At 45.6% G+C, this 13,084-nt stretch overlaps 1 long non-coding RNA gene across 1 annotated transcript in view; it reads left to right on the top strand.

Moving 5' to 3' along the window:
• LOC141371437 (uncharacterized) overlaps window positions 1-12,837 on the top strand; it is a 44,624-nt gene extending 31,787 nt beyond the window's left edge. The window contains exon 3 of the long non-coding RNA XR_012376391.1: window positions 10,956-12,837. This is a non-coding gene — a long non-coding RNA (uncharacterized lncRNA). The remainder of the gene's footprint in view (window positions 1-10,955) is intronic.
• The last annotated feature ends 247 nt before the right edge of the window (window positions 12,838-13,084 follow it).

The raw sequence follows: 13,084 nt of genomic DNA, 5'->3' as shown, positions 1-13,084 counted from the left end.
ATAAGACACAATAAATAAGGTATAAAAGGCTAGTTAAGCCATTCTTCTTCTCATCACGAGAGTACAGAATAATAAAACATCTTTGTTTAAAAATAATAGCAATTGTTAAACATGCACCAACTGCTTTGTATAGACGGTTTCATTCACTCTTCACAACAGTCCTGTGAGGTGTGTAGTATTAAAGTAGCCATTTGATCCAGACTTGGAAATATTAAGTGTCTTGCCTCATACCTACAGCTAGCAAATAAGCAAACCCAGGATTTGAAGACAGGGCTCTCTGATGTGAAGTCAATGTTCTTTAAAAAAAAAAATGAAATTAGTGTTCTTGACACTTTGCAAAAGCCTATAGGAAACTCCATTCTTGCTGGGAGATAAGGTAAAGTTTCCTTGAGAAGGTAGCATTTGAGTACTATATAGGTCAGAGACTTTTGATGTAAATGACAGAGATCCCATTCATGCCAGCTTAAACAGAAACAGAGGATTTTTTTTGTCTTATGTAACTGAAAAACCCAGGGAGAGATAGAACTATAGGCCCAGGCTGATCCAGGGGCACAAGTGATACCTGCAAGACTCACTCTCTGTCTCTGTTTCCTCTTCTGTGTGAGCTGTATGAGCTTCTGCGTGAGCACTTGGGTATGACATTCTCTAACTTAGCTCCCCTGCTGGGAAAAGGGAATTACTGTTCTAAGAATTCCAACAAGAATCCCAGATCTGAGTCTTATTGGACCATATGAGCCATGTGCGCATCTGTGTGGCCAGAAATATACCAACCATCCCTGGAGTCAGAAGAGCAGGTAGATTCGTTTCACCAGAAATACATAGCATAGACCGAACATGGAGGAGGGTGTCATTTATCAATGTAAAATCAGGTTGCTCTTACCAACAGAAGGGCTAGGAGATACTCAGTTGACAAGAACAACTGATGGCTACATTAGGTATCATTGTGCCTAAGAATCCATCCAGAAAGTGTAACTTACAACAACCACTATTTACCTAACACCAGATTCTGTGGTTGGCAATTTGGGTTTGTTCATGCATCTGTGAATAGATGCAGGGTCCACTGGGGCTGATTGGCCTCAGCTGAGCCATCGTCCCTGTTTCTCAAGGTTTCTCAGCCTCGAGGAGTCTAACCTAGGCTCATTTGCAGGGTGGCAGAAGATCTCCAAGAGAAACAAAAAGAGTTCAAGCACTTTTTAGGCCTCTGTTTGCATTTGCTAACATCCCCCGGGCCCAAACAGATCACATGACTGAGGCCAGCGTCACAATGGGAGGATACTCAAAGTTATGCAGCAAGGGGACATGGATTGAAAGAAGGTAAGAATCTGTGGGCTTTCTTGCAATCTGCCACTATCAGGCCATTCCAAACAACACTAGAACAGCATCTAGTACGTAGTAAACGCAGCGGTCAAATACAATTTTGTCAGGTGAATGACAAGGTTAGGACAAGGAAAGAGCAGGGAAGGATTCAGGCAGAAGAAACACTGTTGGAAAAGGCTCCAAGATAGTAAATACAGTTTTATTTGTGGTGAGTATGTATGCTGTGGTTAATAAAGGGGTAAAGGAAGTAGTGGGACACGGGGGCCATCTTAGGTTAGCACCTGTGGGTGCTGAGCTTAGGATTTGGACTTCTGTATGCACTGGGGAGTTACTGAAGACTTTTGAACAGTGACATGCATCAATTAGCAAGTCCCAAGCAGGATTTTGAAGTGTAGCTGTAGGCACGTGGACTTCTCTAAAGGACATCTTGAGAAGAAAGAGGGACAATGACGTCCTTGAAGGCACAGAGACAGAGCAGCTACAGAGTCTACTGGGCTCCAATGGGCACCAAAACTGAGTTTTGAACTCATTTTTGCCTTGGCCTATCCCAGATACTGAGCTTCCTCCTGCCTCCTCCAGGCTGTGAGAACTTGGAGATATTCTGTATCCTGAGCATCAAACAAATGCTACTTGTTTTTCTCATTAGCTTGTAGTAGCCACTTCCAATACCTGGGACCAGCTGGCTGTCAGACCTCCCACCCCCAGATGTTTCTTGGTGGGTCTTTAATGAGCCAGAGCCACCCTGAGAGTGATATCTGGGCTCTAAGCTTCCATCCACCTCTCTGAATTCCAAGCTTCCTCTCAGAGCTGACCTGCCCTGGTCTTTGCCAGCCCCTCCCATGTGATGCCAGCAAACACCAAAGATCTGAGACCCACTTAGGGGTGACATTTCTGTGCAGAACCTCTCCAAACCCAGCCACAGCTCAGCAGGCTTTGAAAATGACTGTGATGGATCCTTACAATCCCCTGATTTACTGAAACATGTGTCCTGCCTCCCAATAGCAATGCTTGGCAATGTGGACTTTTGGGGGGCTTATTTGTATGTATGTTTTAGCAAACAAGACAAGTATTGGCCTGTGGCAAACTATGAGAAACCCTCAGGCCACATAGTTGTCTTTTGAGAAACAATAAGCATCGCGCTCATACACCCAAAGGATATCCCACAGCAACCCTCTCAGCAGCTCTGCCCATTAACCATGGTATAGGCTTCATCCACAGACCCCAGCTCCCTGAGGCTGGATAGGGCTCCTGCAGCTCCCAGAGGCAGGATTTGGAAATTGCAGGTGTCTGAACTGCTACAGTCTCTCATTCATACCCACTTTCCATCTAATGGCATCCTCTGGGATGGAAAGCAAGAATTACAGCAGAAGGCAGGGCCCTATTCTAAGCATTTTATGTATTTTAACTCATTCAGTCTTCCTGAGCATCCTAAGAAGAATTGAGGAAGAGGTTTAAAGGCCTGCTAAAACTCACTGAACTTAATGATAATGCTTCCTTCCTTCATGATTAAATGCTCAAACTTAAACAAAACTGAACCAGAAAGTAAATAAGTGAATATTTTTTATTTTAAATATTTTATTGAGTTTTGACACATGGAAAACTGGAATAAATCTTACTGGAAAGAGCAGGAGAAAGCTCAAACATTGCCTCTTTGTATTAGACCCTCAAGACCCCACATGTCCTGCCTGCCCTCTTCATCAATGAAGAAGTGTTGATTCCCTACTTTGGGGTTCCCCCCCGAGATGACCCACACATATTCCTATCACATATAATGTTCATAACTGATCGTGTTTCTCTCTTCCTCAGTAGAAGTGAGCTTATCAGCAACTAGCCCAATGCCTGGCACGTAGCAGATATTCAACACTTGGTTGAAGGCCAAGACGTAGAAGGATCCCTAGGTTCTAGCCAGAGCTCATAATTGCCATGACTATAAACAAGCCATTGCCTGGTCTGTGCCTCTGTTTCTTCATAAAGGGAAACTTTGGACAGTTGGCACCGTTGGCTCGCTTCACATAGTGACAAATTCAGAAAAGTTGTATCTGTGGAATCCCGAGCTCAGAACCCAAGGAGCGGGAAGGCATGCCTATGAGGAATCAGTCTACATGCAGGAACCAGCCAGCCCGGCCCCAGCACATGGATGTTAATGTGTCTGGAAGTCAAAGTGTTCATGCAGTGGTACTGGGCTGCCACATGCAGCAGGGAGGTGTGACTGAGTTAGCAATGGCACTTCCCTCAATCACTGTGTCATCCAAAGGCTGCCAGGTGGCATGTGGCATCCTAGTCTGCCGCTATGGGCCAGGCAGCGTCCGTTGTTCTGGGCACCCAGCTAGCTCTGTTGGGGAAAGACTGGTGAGGGTTGCCTTTCTCCTGCTGGGCGTATTGGCTGGTAACACTGAGCAGGTGGGTAGGGGGTCATCAGTGGCACTTGGCTTAATCATATCCGCAACGTGGGATTTGGGGGTTGTGGTGGGATGGGGTGACCACCTGGATTCCTAACTTCCTCATTTGAGGTCTTCCACTACTCAGTGAGGTCTGAGTAACTTCCAAATGATTAGTTTCAAGTTCCAGTTCCTTCCTCTGTAACATAGGACAAGTTATCTGATTTCTGAGCCACAATATCCTCATTGGAAAAAGAATTGGAGGGATGAGGGGAATAACAATAGGTACCTGGCAAGGTTATTTTAAGATTCCATGATGAGCCATATCATCACCATACTCTCGCTAAGCACCTGAACTCCTGGGTGCCTCTTCTCTCTGCAGTCACTGGCCCTCATCATCTATATAAAAACACCCCCAATCCCTCCCTCCTACATTTTCTATGTATCATTCATCACAGTCTAATTAAGCTCTTGTTTAATTATTTGTTTGTAAAATATTTGTGTAGAGTAGTAATTAATTAAATTCAGTGTTAAGTTGTGTGGTTCCCTTGCTCTAGAACGTAAGTCCCATGAGGACACGGGATTCACCAGTCTTGATCCCTGCTCTTTTCCCAGCATCTGGCCTAACGCCTGACATATAGTAAGCACCTAAAAAAATAATGGTTCAATGAATGACCAGTGATTGGATGAATATTAAATCATTTTGCAAACCCTAAAATGCTCTTTAGATGCTCTTCTGTCTTTAGAAGTTATGGGTTATTATCACTGTTAAAGCCAGACCAGGGGCTACAAGTAAAACAGGTATCTACGAGTGCAGGTGTTCCAAGAACCAGCAAGAAGAGTCTACCAGGAAGATTGCTGGGGGACAAATGCCAAGTGTGCTCCAGCTAAAGCAGAGGGATGCACATGAGGAAGCACAAGAGGTGACAGTTTGGGAACAATGAGTGCCAAGGAGCTACAGGCAGAGCAATGATGATGTCCGCCCCACCATCTAAGAGGATGGAGCCTGAGAACTGAAGTCTTGCTTGCTGATAGTCTTGGGTGTACCTGAAGACAACATGAAGTGATGGGCATAGGATACAACACTGAGGGAGGCAGGCTAGAGCTAACTGTCTGGAAAATTAAAGGTGATAAAGAGGGTCTCAGAGAGAGCACAGAGTCTGGGGGCAGATAGTGATGAGCTGATGTTAGTAAAATGTATGTTGTTTCTTGAGGTCATGGAAATGGATTTGGGTGGAGGTGGGAAGCCAGGGTAGAGAGAATTGATAAAGTCAAAGTCCTACCCTGGGGCTGGTGCAGACTGAACAAAGCAATGACACACAGAGGCGCCATCATCCGGGTAACATACATATAATTATCATTTAATCCTCACTCTTGTGACTTCTCTATATTAGTCAGCTATGGCCACATTAATGCTGCATAACAAATTCTCCCCCAAATTCAGTAGCTTATAATACAAAGAATTTCGTCTTCTAGTTCATGGGTCTGCAGACCAGTTTGGGAGATGCTCAGCTTTAAGCCAGTTGTCTCCAGGCTCATGACTGGCTTCCAGTCTGTTCTCATTCTCTTTGGACCAGACACTATAAAGTACATGTTCTTCCCATGGTGGGTCACATTTGTGAGAACTAAACCAAACCTTAGAAGCACATTTATGGCCTCTGCTCACATGGAGTACAGAACATTCCATTGGCCCAAGCAAGTCACATGGTCAAGTCAACCTCCATAGGGTGAGAAAACACACTCCTGCACACACGTGTAAGGTCACATGGAAGAAGGAGGTTGTGAAGAATTGAGAACAGCAGTCTCATCCACTAACAACCTCATTTTATCCCATGGGGAAACTGAAGCTTCAAAGAGTTAAGCTATCTGTCGAAAGTCACAGCCTTGTATGGGATGCAGCTGGGTTTTGGACCCAGATTTGCCTGACACCAATGCTTGCGTGTTTATTATGATGAACTCCTCTGCTAGACTGCAAGGTGAGCTAAGCCTCCCAGGGCACAGGGAACTGGAGTTCAGCCTCAGAGGCTCCTCACCCATCCAGCAGTGTGCAAAGCACCCAAGTTAACTAGAGATCACCTGCCTGCTCAAGGTCATGCCCCAGATCAGTGTCAGGAAAGACACCTGGAGCCTTGTTCTTCCTGCTCCTTGCACCATTCTCCCTACATATTAGCATGCACTCTTGACTTGAAAACATCACCCAGGAGGGTTCCTCCTCCCTGAGAAATCTTACCCATTGCAATCTAACCAGAGGTTTTCAAAGCAGGCCCAGGAGACCCAGAGGTGACAAACAGTTCCGTTTTCACTTCCTTGAAATTTCTCCTGAGTGTGTCTACTCTGCCAACCATATCTGCAAAGGGAAAGAGGTGAAGTTCACACCATTCAACTCCCAGCTGTTGCCATGGAGCCCATCCAGACACCAACATGCCAGCAACTCTGCTGCTTTGCAATGGAATCAAAGAGGGGGAAAATAATCAGCGGGGGAGCAAACTCTTGTTTAAATGCAAATACCTTTGAGAGGAAGCAATTGAGGGAAAGAAATTATGAAAACCCCAGTAGAGAGAACAGAGTTGGGACTAAGGCTGATAAGCCATGCTGGTCCCTCAGCAGGATAGTCTCTGCTCCATCTCCTGCCAAAGTGGGAAACTTGTTTCCAGAAGCGATTTGCCAACGACACACAGCCCAGTCACCCCTAACAAGGTTCTTAGAAAAAGCAGAGCGGACTTCCTGATGGGCACGGAGTCTGTAAGAGCCCAGGATGCCGATGGGAGGGCTGAGCTGGTTTGCACTAGAATTTAAAGAGAAGGAAATGAAGGTTGAGAATTGGGACCCAAGTAGGAGATATTGGAAGGCAATATAGTACATCCATCAGCCTCCCGAAAAGGGAGGATGCCCCAGGGGAAGCAGGTTGGGGGAGGGCATCTGAAAGCTCAATTAGAGGCAGAAATGCTTTAGATCTTTCTAATAGGAATTATGGTAGATTTTCATTTGCTAATCTTTAGTAAAAATAAACCATCCATTTTTAGCTTAAAATTTCCTAAAGCTCAAGTATTTAACCACAAAGATTATATCTTGTAATTATTTTGCATTGAGGATTATTTTGATCTGTAAACTTTTTAAAGACACCTTGCAACTAAAAGACACTTTGTGTCTCTGATCTCAGGAAAAGCGGGTAAGCTGGAAGGCTTGGAGTGAGGAGAGCCCCTGAGACACTTCTAGTGCCTGGAAGCGCCAAATCACCCCCACCTACCCCACCCCAATGTCTCCCAACTTGAGCCACTGTTGGGCTGCAGATGTTACATGCAGGCACGTTCGGTGGCTGAGGTTCTGGGCATGATCTCAAGCCACTGCTATCTGCAAGCACTGTAGGAAAGGATATGGGAGAGAAGCAAGGAACACAGGATCGCCAGTCTCTGAGCTTCCCAACAGGACTTCCAGTTAGCCCTAGGCAGCTTAACATCAAGGCTATGAGGTTCTAGAAGGATTCCAGTGGTTTGGCAAAAGGGTGCCAAACTAGGAGTCAAAAAACCTGTATTAGAAGCCCTGGCTCCAATATAATGCAGCCATGCAACATGGGGACATCATTTCACCTGTCTGAGCCTTGGCCTCAGTTTCCATATCTGTGAAATGGGGTTGCTTTCTTATCACTCATTGAACACTTAATGGAGGTTGTGCACTGGCAAAGTGTGGGCCACGTGCTACACCCATGTCTTACGTGCACAATGCTGTGAAATAATTGTGAGCCAGTATTTTAAGATCAAGCCATTTCATATAAAAATCCAGGTTTCTGCTTTCTCTTGAAAAAGAATGTGATCTAGCGCCTGGGTGGCTCAGTTGGTTAAGCCACTGCCTTCGGCTCAGGTCATGATCCTGGAGTCCCGGGATCGAGTCCCACATCGGGCTCCTTGCTCAGCGGGAGTCTGCTACTCCCTCTGACCCTCCCCCTCCCCGTGCTCTCTCTCTCTCATTCTCTCTCTCAAATAAATAAATAAAAATCTTAAAAAAAAAAGAATGTGATCTGACACCATTAAGACCAACAACATTACAATCAGTGGGAGTAAACTCCATTTAGAGAAAATACACACTCTTTACTTGGCCTCAATTCCCACCACCCTCTGTTTGCCTAACCCTATGGCCAAGGGTCAGTTGCCTATTAATTAAAGAAACTATGTTTTACCCTACAGTAGACAGAAATTTGGAAAGCACTACATATTTTATCCTTATAACAACTCTAAGCAATAGGCAGTATATTCAATCCCATCTTACTGATAAGGAAACTGAGTCCTTTTGTTTTTCTGCCTAAACAGAATCATGCGTGCTTTAACTCGACCGCCACTTGCTCAAGGCCACACAACTAGTAAGTGACAGAGACCAGATCTGATCCCAAGCTGCCTACCTCAGAGCCCCTGCTTATAAGCACTTCACTATTCTGCTGGCCTACAAAAGGCAACATTAAACACATCACCGTATTGAAATCACGACATGGAGTTTCAGGGGGATGGTAGTCCGCCTGGGTAGCTTTTTCTACATCTCACTTGTTGCTGTAGATGGGTAACCTACACAGGGATCAAAGCCATAAATAAAAAGAGCAGGGGAAATACTGCTGAAGGGACCCAAAGAAATGATTCCATCAGATGCCTTCATTTGAAGGAAGGGAAACAGAAACTTGGAAAGGTTAAGTGACTTTCCTGTAGTCCCATATTCCTTAGAAATATCAATGCTAGGGCTAGATTAGGAAAATGAGGTAAAGATGTAACTTAGCCTGCCAGATAGATATTTAGGCTCCCAAACTCACTTGGGCTAACAATGCGTGGATGCGACAAGTACAACAGTTTTGCGAGGGAGTCAGAATGACCTGGGGATTGCATCCATTTCCTCCTTTGCTCTTGATAGAAATTGTCCCCAAAATCTTGGCAAGGGAGTCATGTGGCCATTTCACATTGTTTCCTTTCGGAAACACACATTTTCAGAAGTAAAAATGTCATCGAGAGGTCATCTAGGCCAATCATCTCATGTTAGAGGTGAGGAAGCCAAGGCCCACAGGTGCGGGGACCTGTCCCAGACTGTTCCACAAGCTGGTGCGGAGCTAGGCAGGAGCCATTCCTACCCCACATTCTGAGCTCACACCCTTGGTGCCCATGCTTCTGTGAGCTTCTCACCAGCTCAGCTTGAGTCTCTTCCTGGGAAGTATTTTAATGATGTTGTTCAGAGGCCCTGTGCCTTGTTCCTCAGGGTCTCAGGATGGGGAGGACAGCTGGTCTAAAAAAAACACTTGCAGCTGGATTAATAGGAGAAGCAACACCTTCAAGTTCCTTCTTTTCGGCAGGAGGGTGAGAAACACAGCTGTTTCTCTCTCTGCATCCCAGATGCTCCCAGGGAAGCGGAGCTGGTCCTTGCTTTCCCACTTGACTAGAATTATGTGTGCCTCACATCGAGTGTGCATGGAGATGCCTCCCTCTCCAAGCAGCCTTCCCTGACTCCCTGCCAGAGTCAGTGCTCCCGCCTCTGGGCTTATGCCCCATCAGTGTCAGCGGATCAACTCTATGACACCCCTGTTAGACTAGCCTTGCTCATCTCCTCAACTGTCCGAGAAGCTGCTCCAAGGCAGGGACCAAATCTCATTCTTTTCCCTGCCACCTCCCAGCAATGGCGCACCTCATAGTCCTAAAAACAGTTGCCGCCATTTATTCTGGGATTACAATAGACCAAGGTCAGGGCTAAGCGCTTGGCATACTTTATCTCGGTGAATCCTCAAAGCGGGTCTGCAAGGAAAGTATTACTATACCCATCTGATGGATGGGAACACTGGAAGTTAACTGGTTCACAGTTTTTATTGCAGCATTAGTAAATTCAAAACTCCCCATGGATTGCTTCTCTTTGCCCTCTCCCTTCACCCTCCACATTTCTCCAAGGTCCTCAGACTCACCCAACTTCCTCCTGCCTCAGGCTTTATCTGAGCAAATGTCTCTGTCCACGTCACACCCTCTCCTTCACCCTGGTAATTCTGGGCTCAAAGGTTTCCTCCAAGATGGCCTCTCCGAACTCCCAAACTAGGTCATGCCCTCTTGTAATTAGCTCTCAGAGCTTCCCCAACTTTTTGTTCATGGCATTTACCTCGTCCAGTGCTAATCAATCCCCCGTCACCCACCCCCCCAACTGTGGGAGACGGATTGCATGATGCCTAGTGAGCTATGGGTCTGACCAGACTCTTTTAGGGTTGACTTCTAATTTTTTAGGGGATCTCAGATGTAAGTTGTTCTTTCATACATAGCACACTCTTGTTGGGCCAGACAAGGCTCCTCTACTTGCTATTTCTTGTCACTTTTACTTTTTCCCCTTTGTCCTTCAACCCTGCTGCCTGCACCCTTTCCTGTCCCCAACATTTGTCATGGGCCTGCTCTGTAGTGTATTTGATGCAGGTCCTCAAGTATGCATGCATACAGCCTTGTAAAATGAGTTTTATTTATTGGGGCACCTGGGTGGCACAGTCAGCTAAGCGTCCAGCTCTTGGTTTCAGCTCAGGTCATGATCTCAGGGTCATAAGATCGAGCCCTGCATCAGGCTCCATGCTCAACGTGGAGGCTGCTTAAGGCTCTCTCTCCCTCTTCCTCTGCCCCTCCCCCCCAACTCTTTCACATGCTCTCTCTCTCTAAAAATAAATAAACAAAACCTTAAAAACTGAGTGAGATTAATGAGCATCCATATATCAGAGCTCATGAACATACATAAAAAATGAGTTTTGCTCTCCCTCGCTCCCTCTCTCAAATAATCTAAAAAAATAATGTTTAAAAAATGAGTTCCGCTTGCTTGTGTTTTTAAATTGCATAAATGACATATTATGATAAAAACATATGGTAGTTCCATACTTCGTGGGGTTATATGATTACCATCTGTCTCCTCCATCAGTATAAGCTCCTTGAGGACAGGCCCCATATCTGTTTTGTTTTGTCATTTTGTCCCCAGTGTCTAGCCAAGTGCCCAATATAAAGTAGGCATTTATTGACAGGATAAACATCTGACTTCTAAGCACATGCACAAACTACTATGCACAGTCGGGAAAGCAAGTGCCAAAGAATGATTGCATCAATGAGAGAATAGATGGAGGAGGTGATCAACCACAAGATACCAGCTGGGAAAGACCAACTCCTTGGCTAGCAGGTTATATGCAGCCCCAACAGGCAGCTAGCTGGTTTGCTTTCAACAAAGTAGGCTTCCTGTTTGGCCAAAAAGAAAATTACTTGGTTTCCCACTTTCTCTTTTCAGTAACGGCTAGGAGTCCATGGCTGGAACAGCCATCAACTACCAACCAAAGAACAGACCAGCTCTTATCAGAAGTGGATATAGAAGGGCATTCTTATTACTTTCTTCCAAGCACTTCACACACAGCCTCCTGGAAGAGCTACTCTCTCAGCCCAGACCCTGAAATCACGCAGACAATCTTTTTCCCCCCTGCAAATTGGGTTTTCAAACCTCCACTTAAAGGAAAATGGAGCGTGGGAAGGTATGACCTGAGGTGACAGGAAAATCAATAGCAGGGTTTCAAAGTCATTCTGGATGAAAGGCCCAGAGGCCAAATGATAGAAGAGAAAGGGAGTGGACACTGGGGGGTCTGCTGCAAGCGTCCGGGTCTTCTGGGAAGGCCTGTTCCCTTTACCCTGCAGGAGGGAAGAAATGGGCACACACAGATAAAAAGAGCGGCTGGAGAGAACACAAGCCTAAAGCTTATGTATGAAATCAGAGAAAGTGGAGGGAGGAAGGCCCCTGTGAGAAGGAGCATCTGGCCTAGCTCTTCATTTCACATCTACCCAAAGCCCAGAAAGACAAGGATGGGCCCAAGGCCCCACAGTGAGTCAATATATGGTGCAGACCGGAACCCTGGTTTTCTGGGTCCTACCCCAGAGCACTTTCCATTACATCAAGATTCCTTACACAGTAGATAATCCAGTGTGATAGGCAGAATAATGGCCCCCAGAGATGTCCATGTCCTAATCCCCAGAACCTATAAATATGTTACCTTACATGGCAAAAAGGACCTTGTAGATGTGATTAAGTTAAGGCTCGTGATGGGGAGATTATCCTGAATTACCTGGATAGGCCCAATGTAATTGCAAGGGTCCAAGTCAGAGAAGCAAATGTGATGACAGAGCAGAGAGTGACTCAGGAGGCCTCTGGAAGTTGGAAAACAAGGAAACGGCCTTTCCCCCTGGAGTCTCCAGAAGGCCCACAGCCTTGCCAACCTATTTTAGGCTTCTGACCTCCAGAACTACAAAGTGATAAATCTGTGTTGCTTTAAGCCACTAAGTTTGTGGTAATTTGTTATAGCAGCAATCAGAAACTAATCCATCCTGTGATACCACTCAACCCACATGCTAACAATGCAAATCCCCCAGAGACAAGAAGACTCAGGGATTCCCACCCATACTTGAGTGACAGTGTATCACAGTGATTATGAGCACGCTCCGCGGAAACAACCCCAAAGACCATCCAGAGAAGAGTGAATAGACCCTGTGGTATACTCACATGCTGTGGAATAGCATATGACCATTCAACAGAACAGACTGTTTTTTTAAAGATTTATTTATTTATTTTAGAGAGAGAATCTCAAGCCAACTCCCCGCTGAACGCAAAGCTGGAAGCGGGGCCCGATCTCACGATCCCTGAGATCATGACCTGAGCAGAAGTCAGGAGTCAGATGCCACCCAGGCACCCCTAACAGAACAAACTTCTAAAACATGCAATGACATGGATGAATCTCTCAGACATGACACTGGAGAGAAAGAAGCCAAGACACAAAAGATTAAGTACTGAATGAGTCCAGATGCATAAAATTCAAGCACAGATAAAAGCAAATCTATGGTCATAAAAATCAGAAGGATGGTTACCTTGTAGGAGGAGTATCAAAAGGAGAGGGGACAAAAGAGCCAGTGGGGGCAGGAAATGTTCCATGCTGTGATCTGGTTACACATGGCCTACAGAAGGAAAAATCCACTGCGCAGCACGCTTAGGATTTGTGCACTTTCCTAAAAAGTATACTGTGGTTTAATCTCAGTTTTGTCATTTCCTGGGTGTGACCTTGGGTAAGTTCCTGAATTTATCTGACTCTGCATTTCTCACCTGTGTAATGGGGCTATTAACAGCTCCTACTTCTAAAGTGTTCACCACTGTGCCTGACACGTAGTGAGGGCTTCACAAATACCGGTCATGGTTACTAGATGTAGACGAAGGAGTGAGCTGGAGCCAGTGTGCCCCAGCTCAGGAGAGCTGACTGTGTGCGTTTCTTCCCGACTCCACAATCGGAGCCGTTACGCTGGTAGCTTAAGATCTGCCATGGTGGGAATATTCCTACCACAACAATTGTCAAAATTGTCAAAAACTACAAATCAGTGACTTTT

Source organism: Callorhinus ursinus, unplaced genomic scaffold (genome assembly GCF_003265705.2).
Source record: "Callorhinus ursinus isolate GAN/ISIS: 27379988/994484 unplaced genomic scaffold, GSC_fseal_2.0 scaffold3, whole genome shotgun sequence".
Classification (NCBI taxonomy): Eukaryota; Metazoa; Chordata; class Mammalia; order Carnivora; family Otariidae; genus Callorhinus; species Callorhinus ursinus.
Note: the sequence above shows the minus strand (reverse complement) of the source record. Positions and strands in the feature narration are given on the sequence as shown.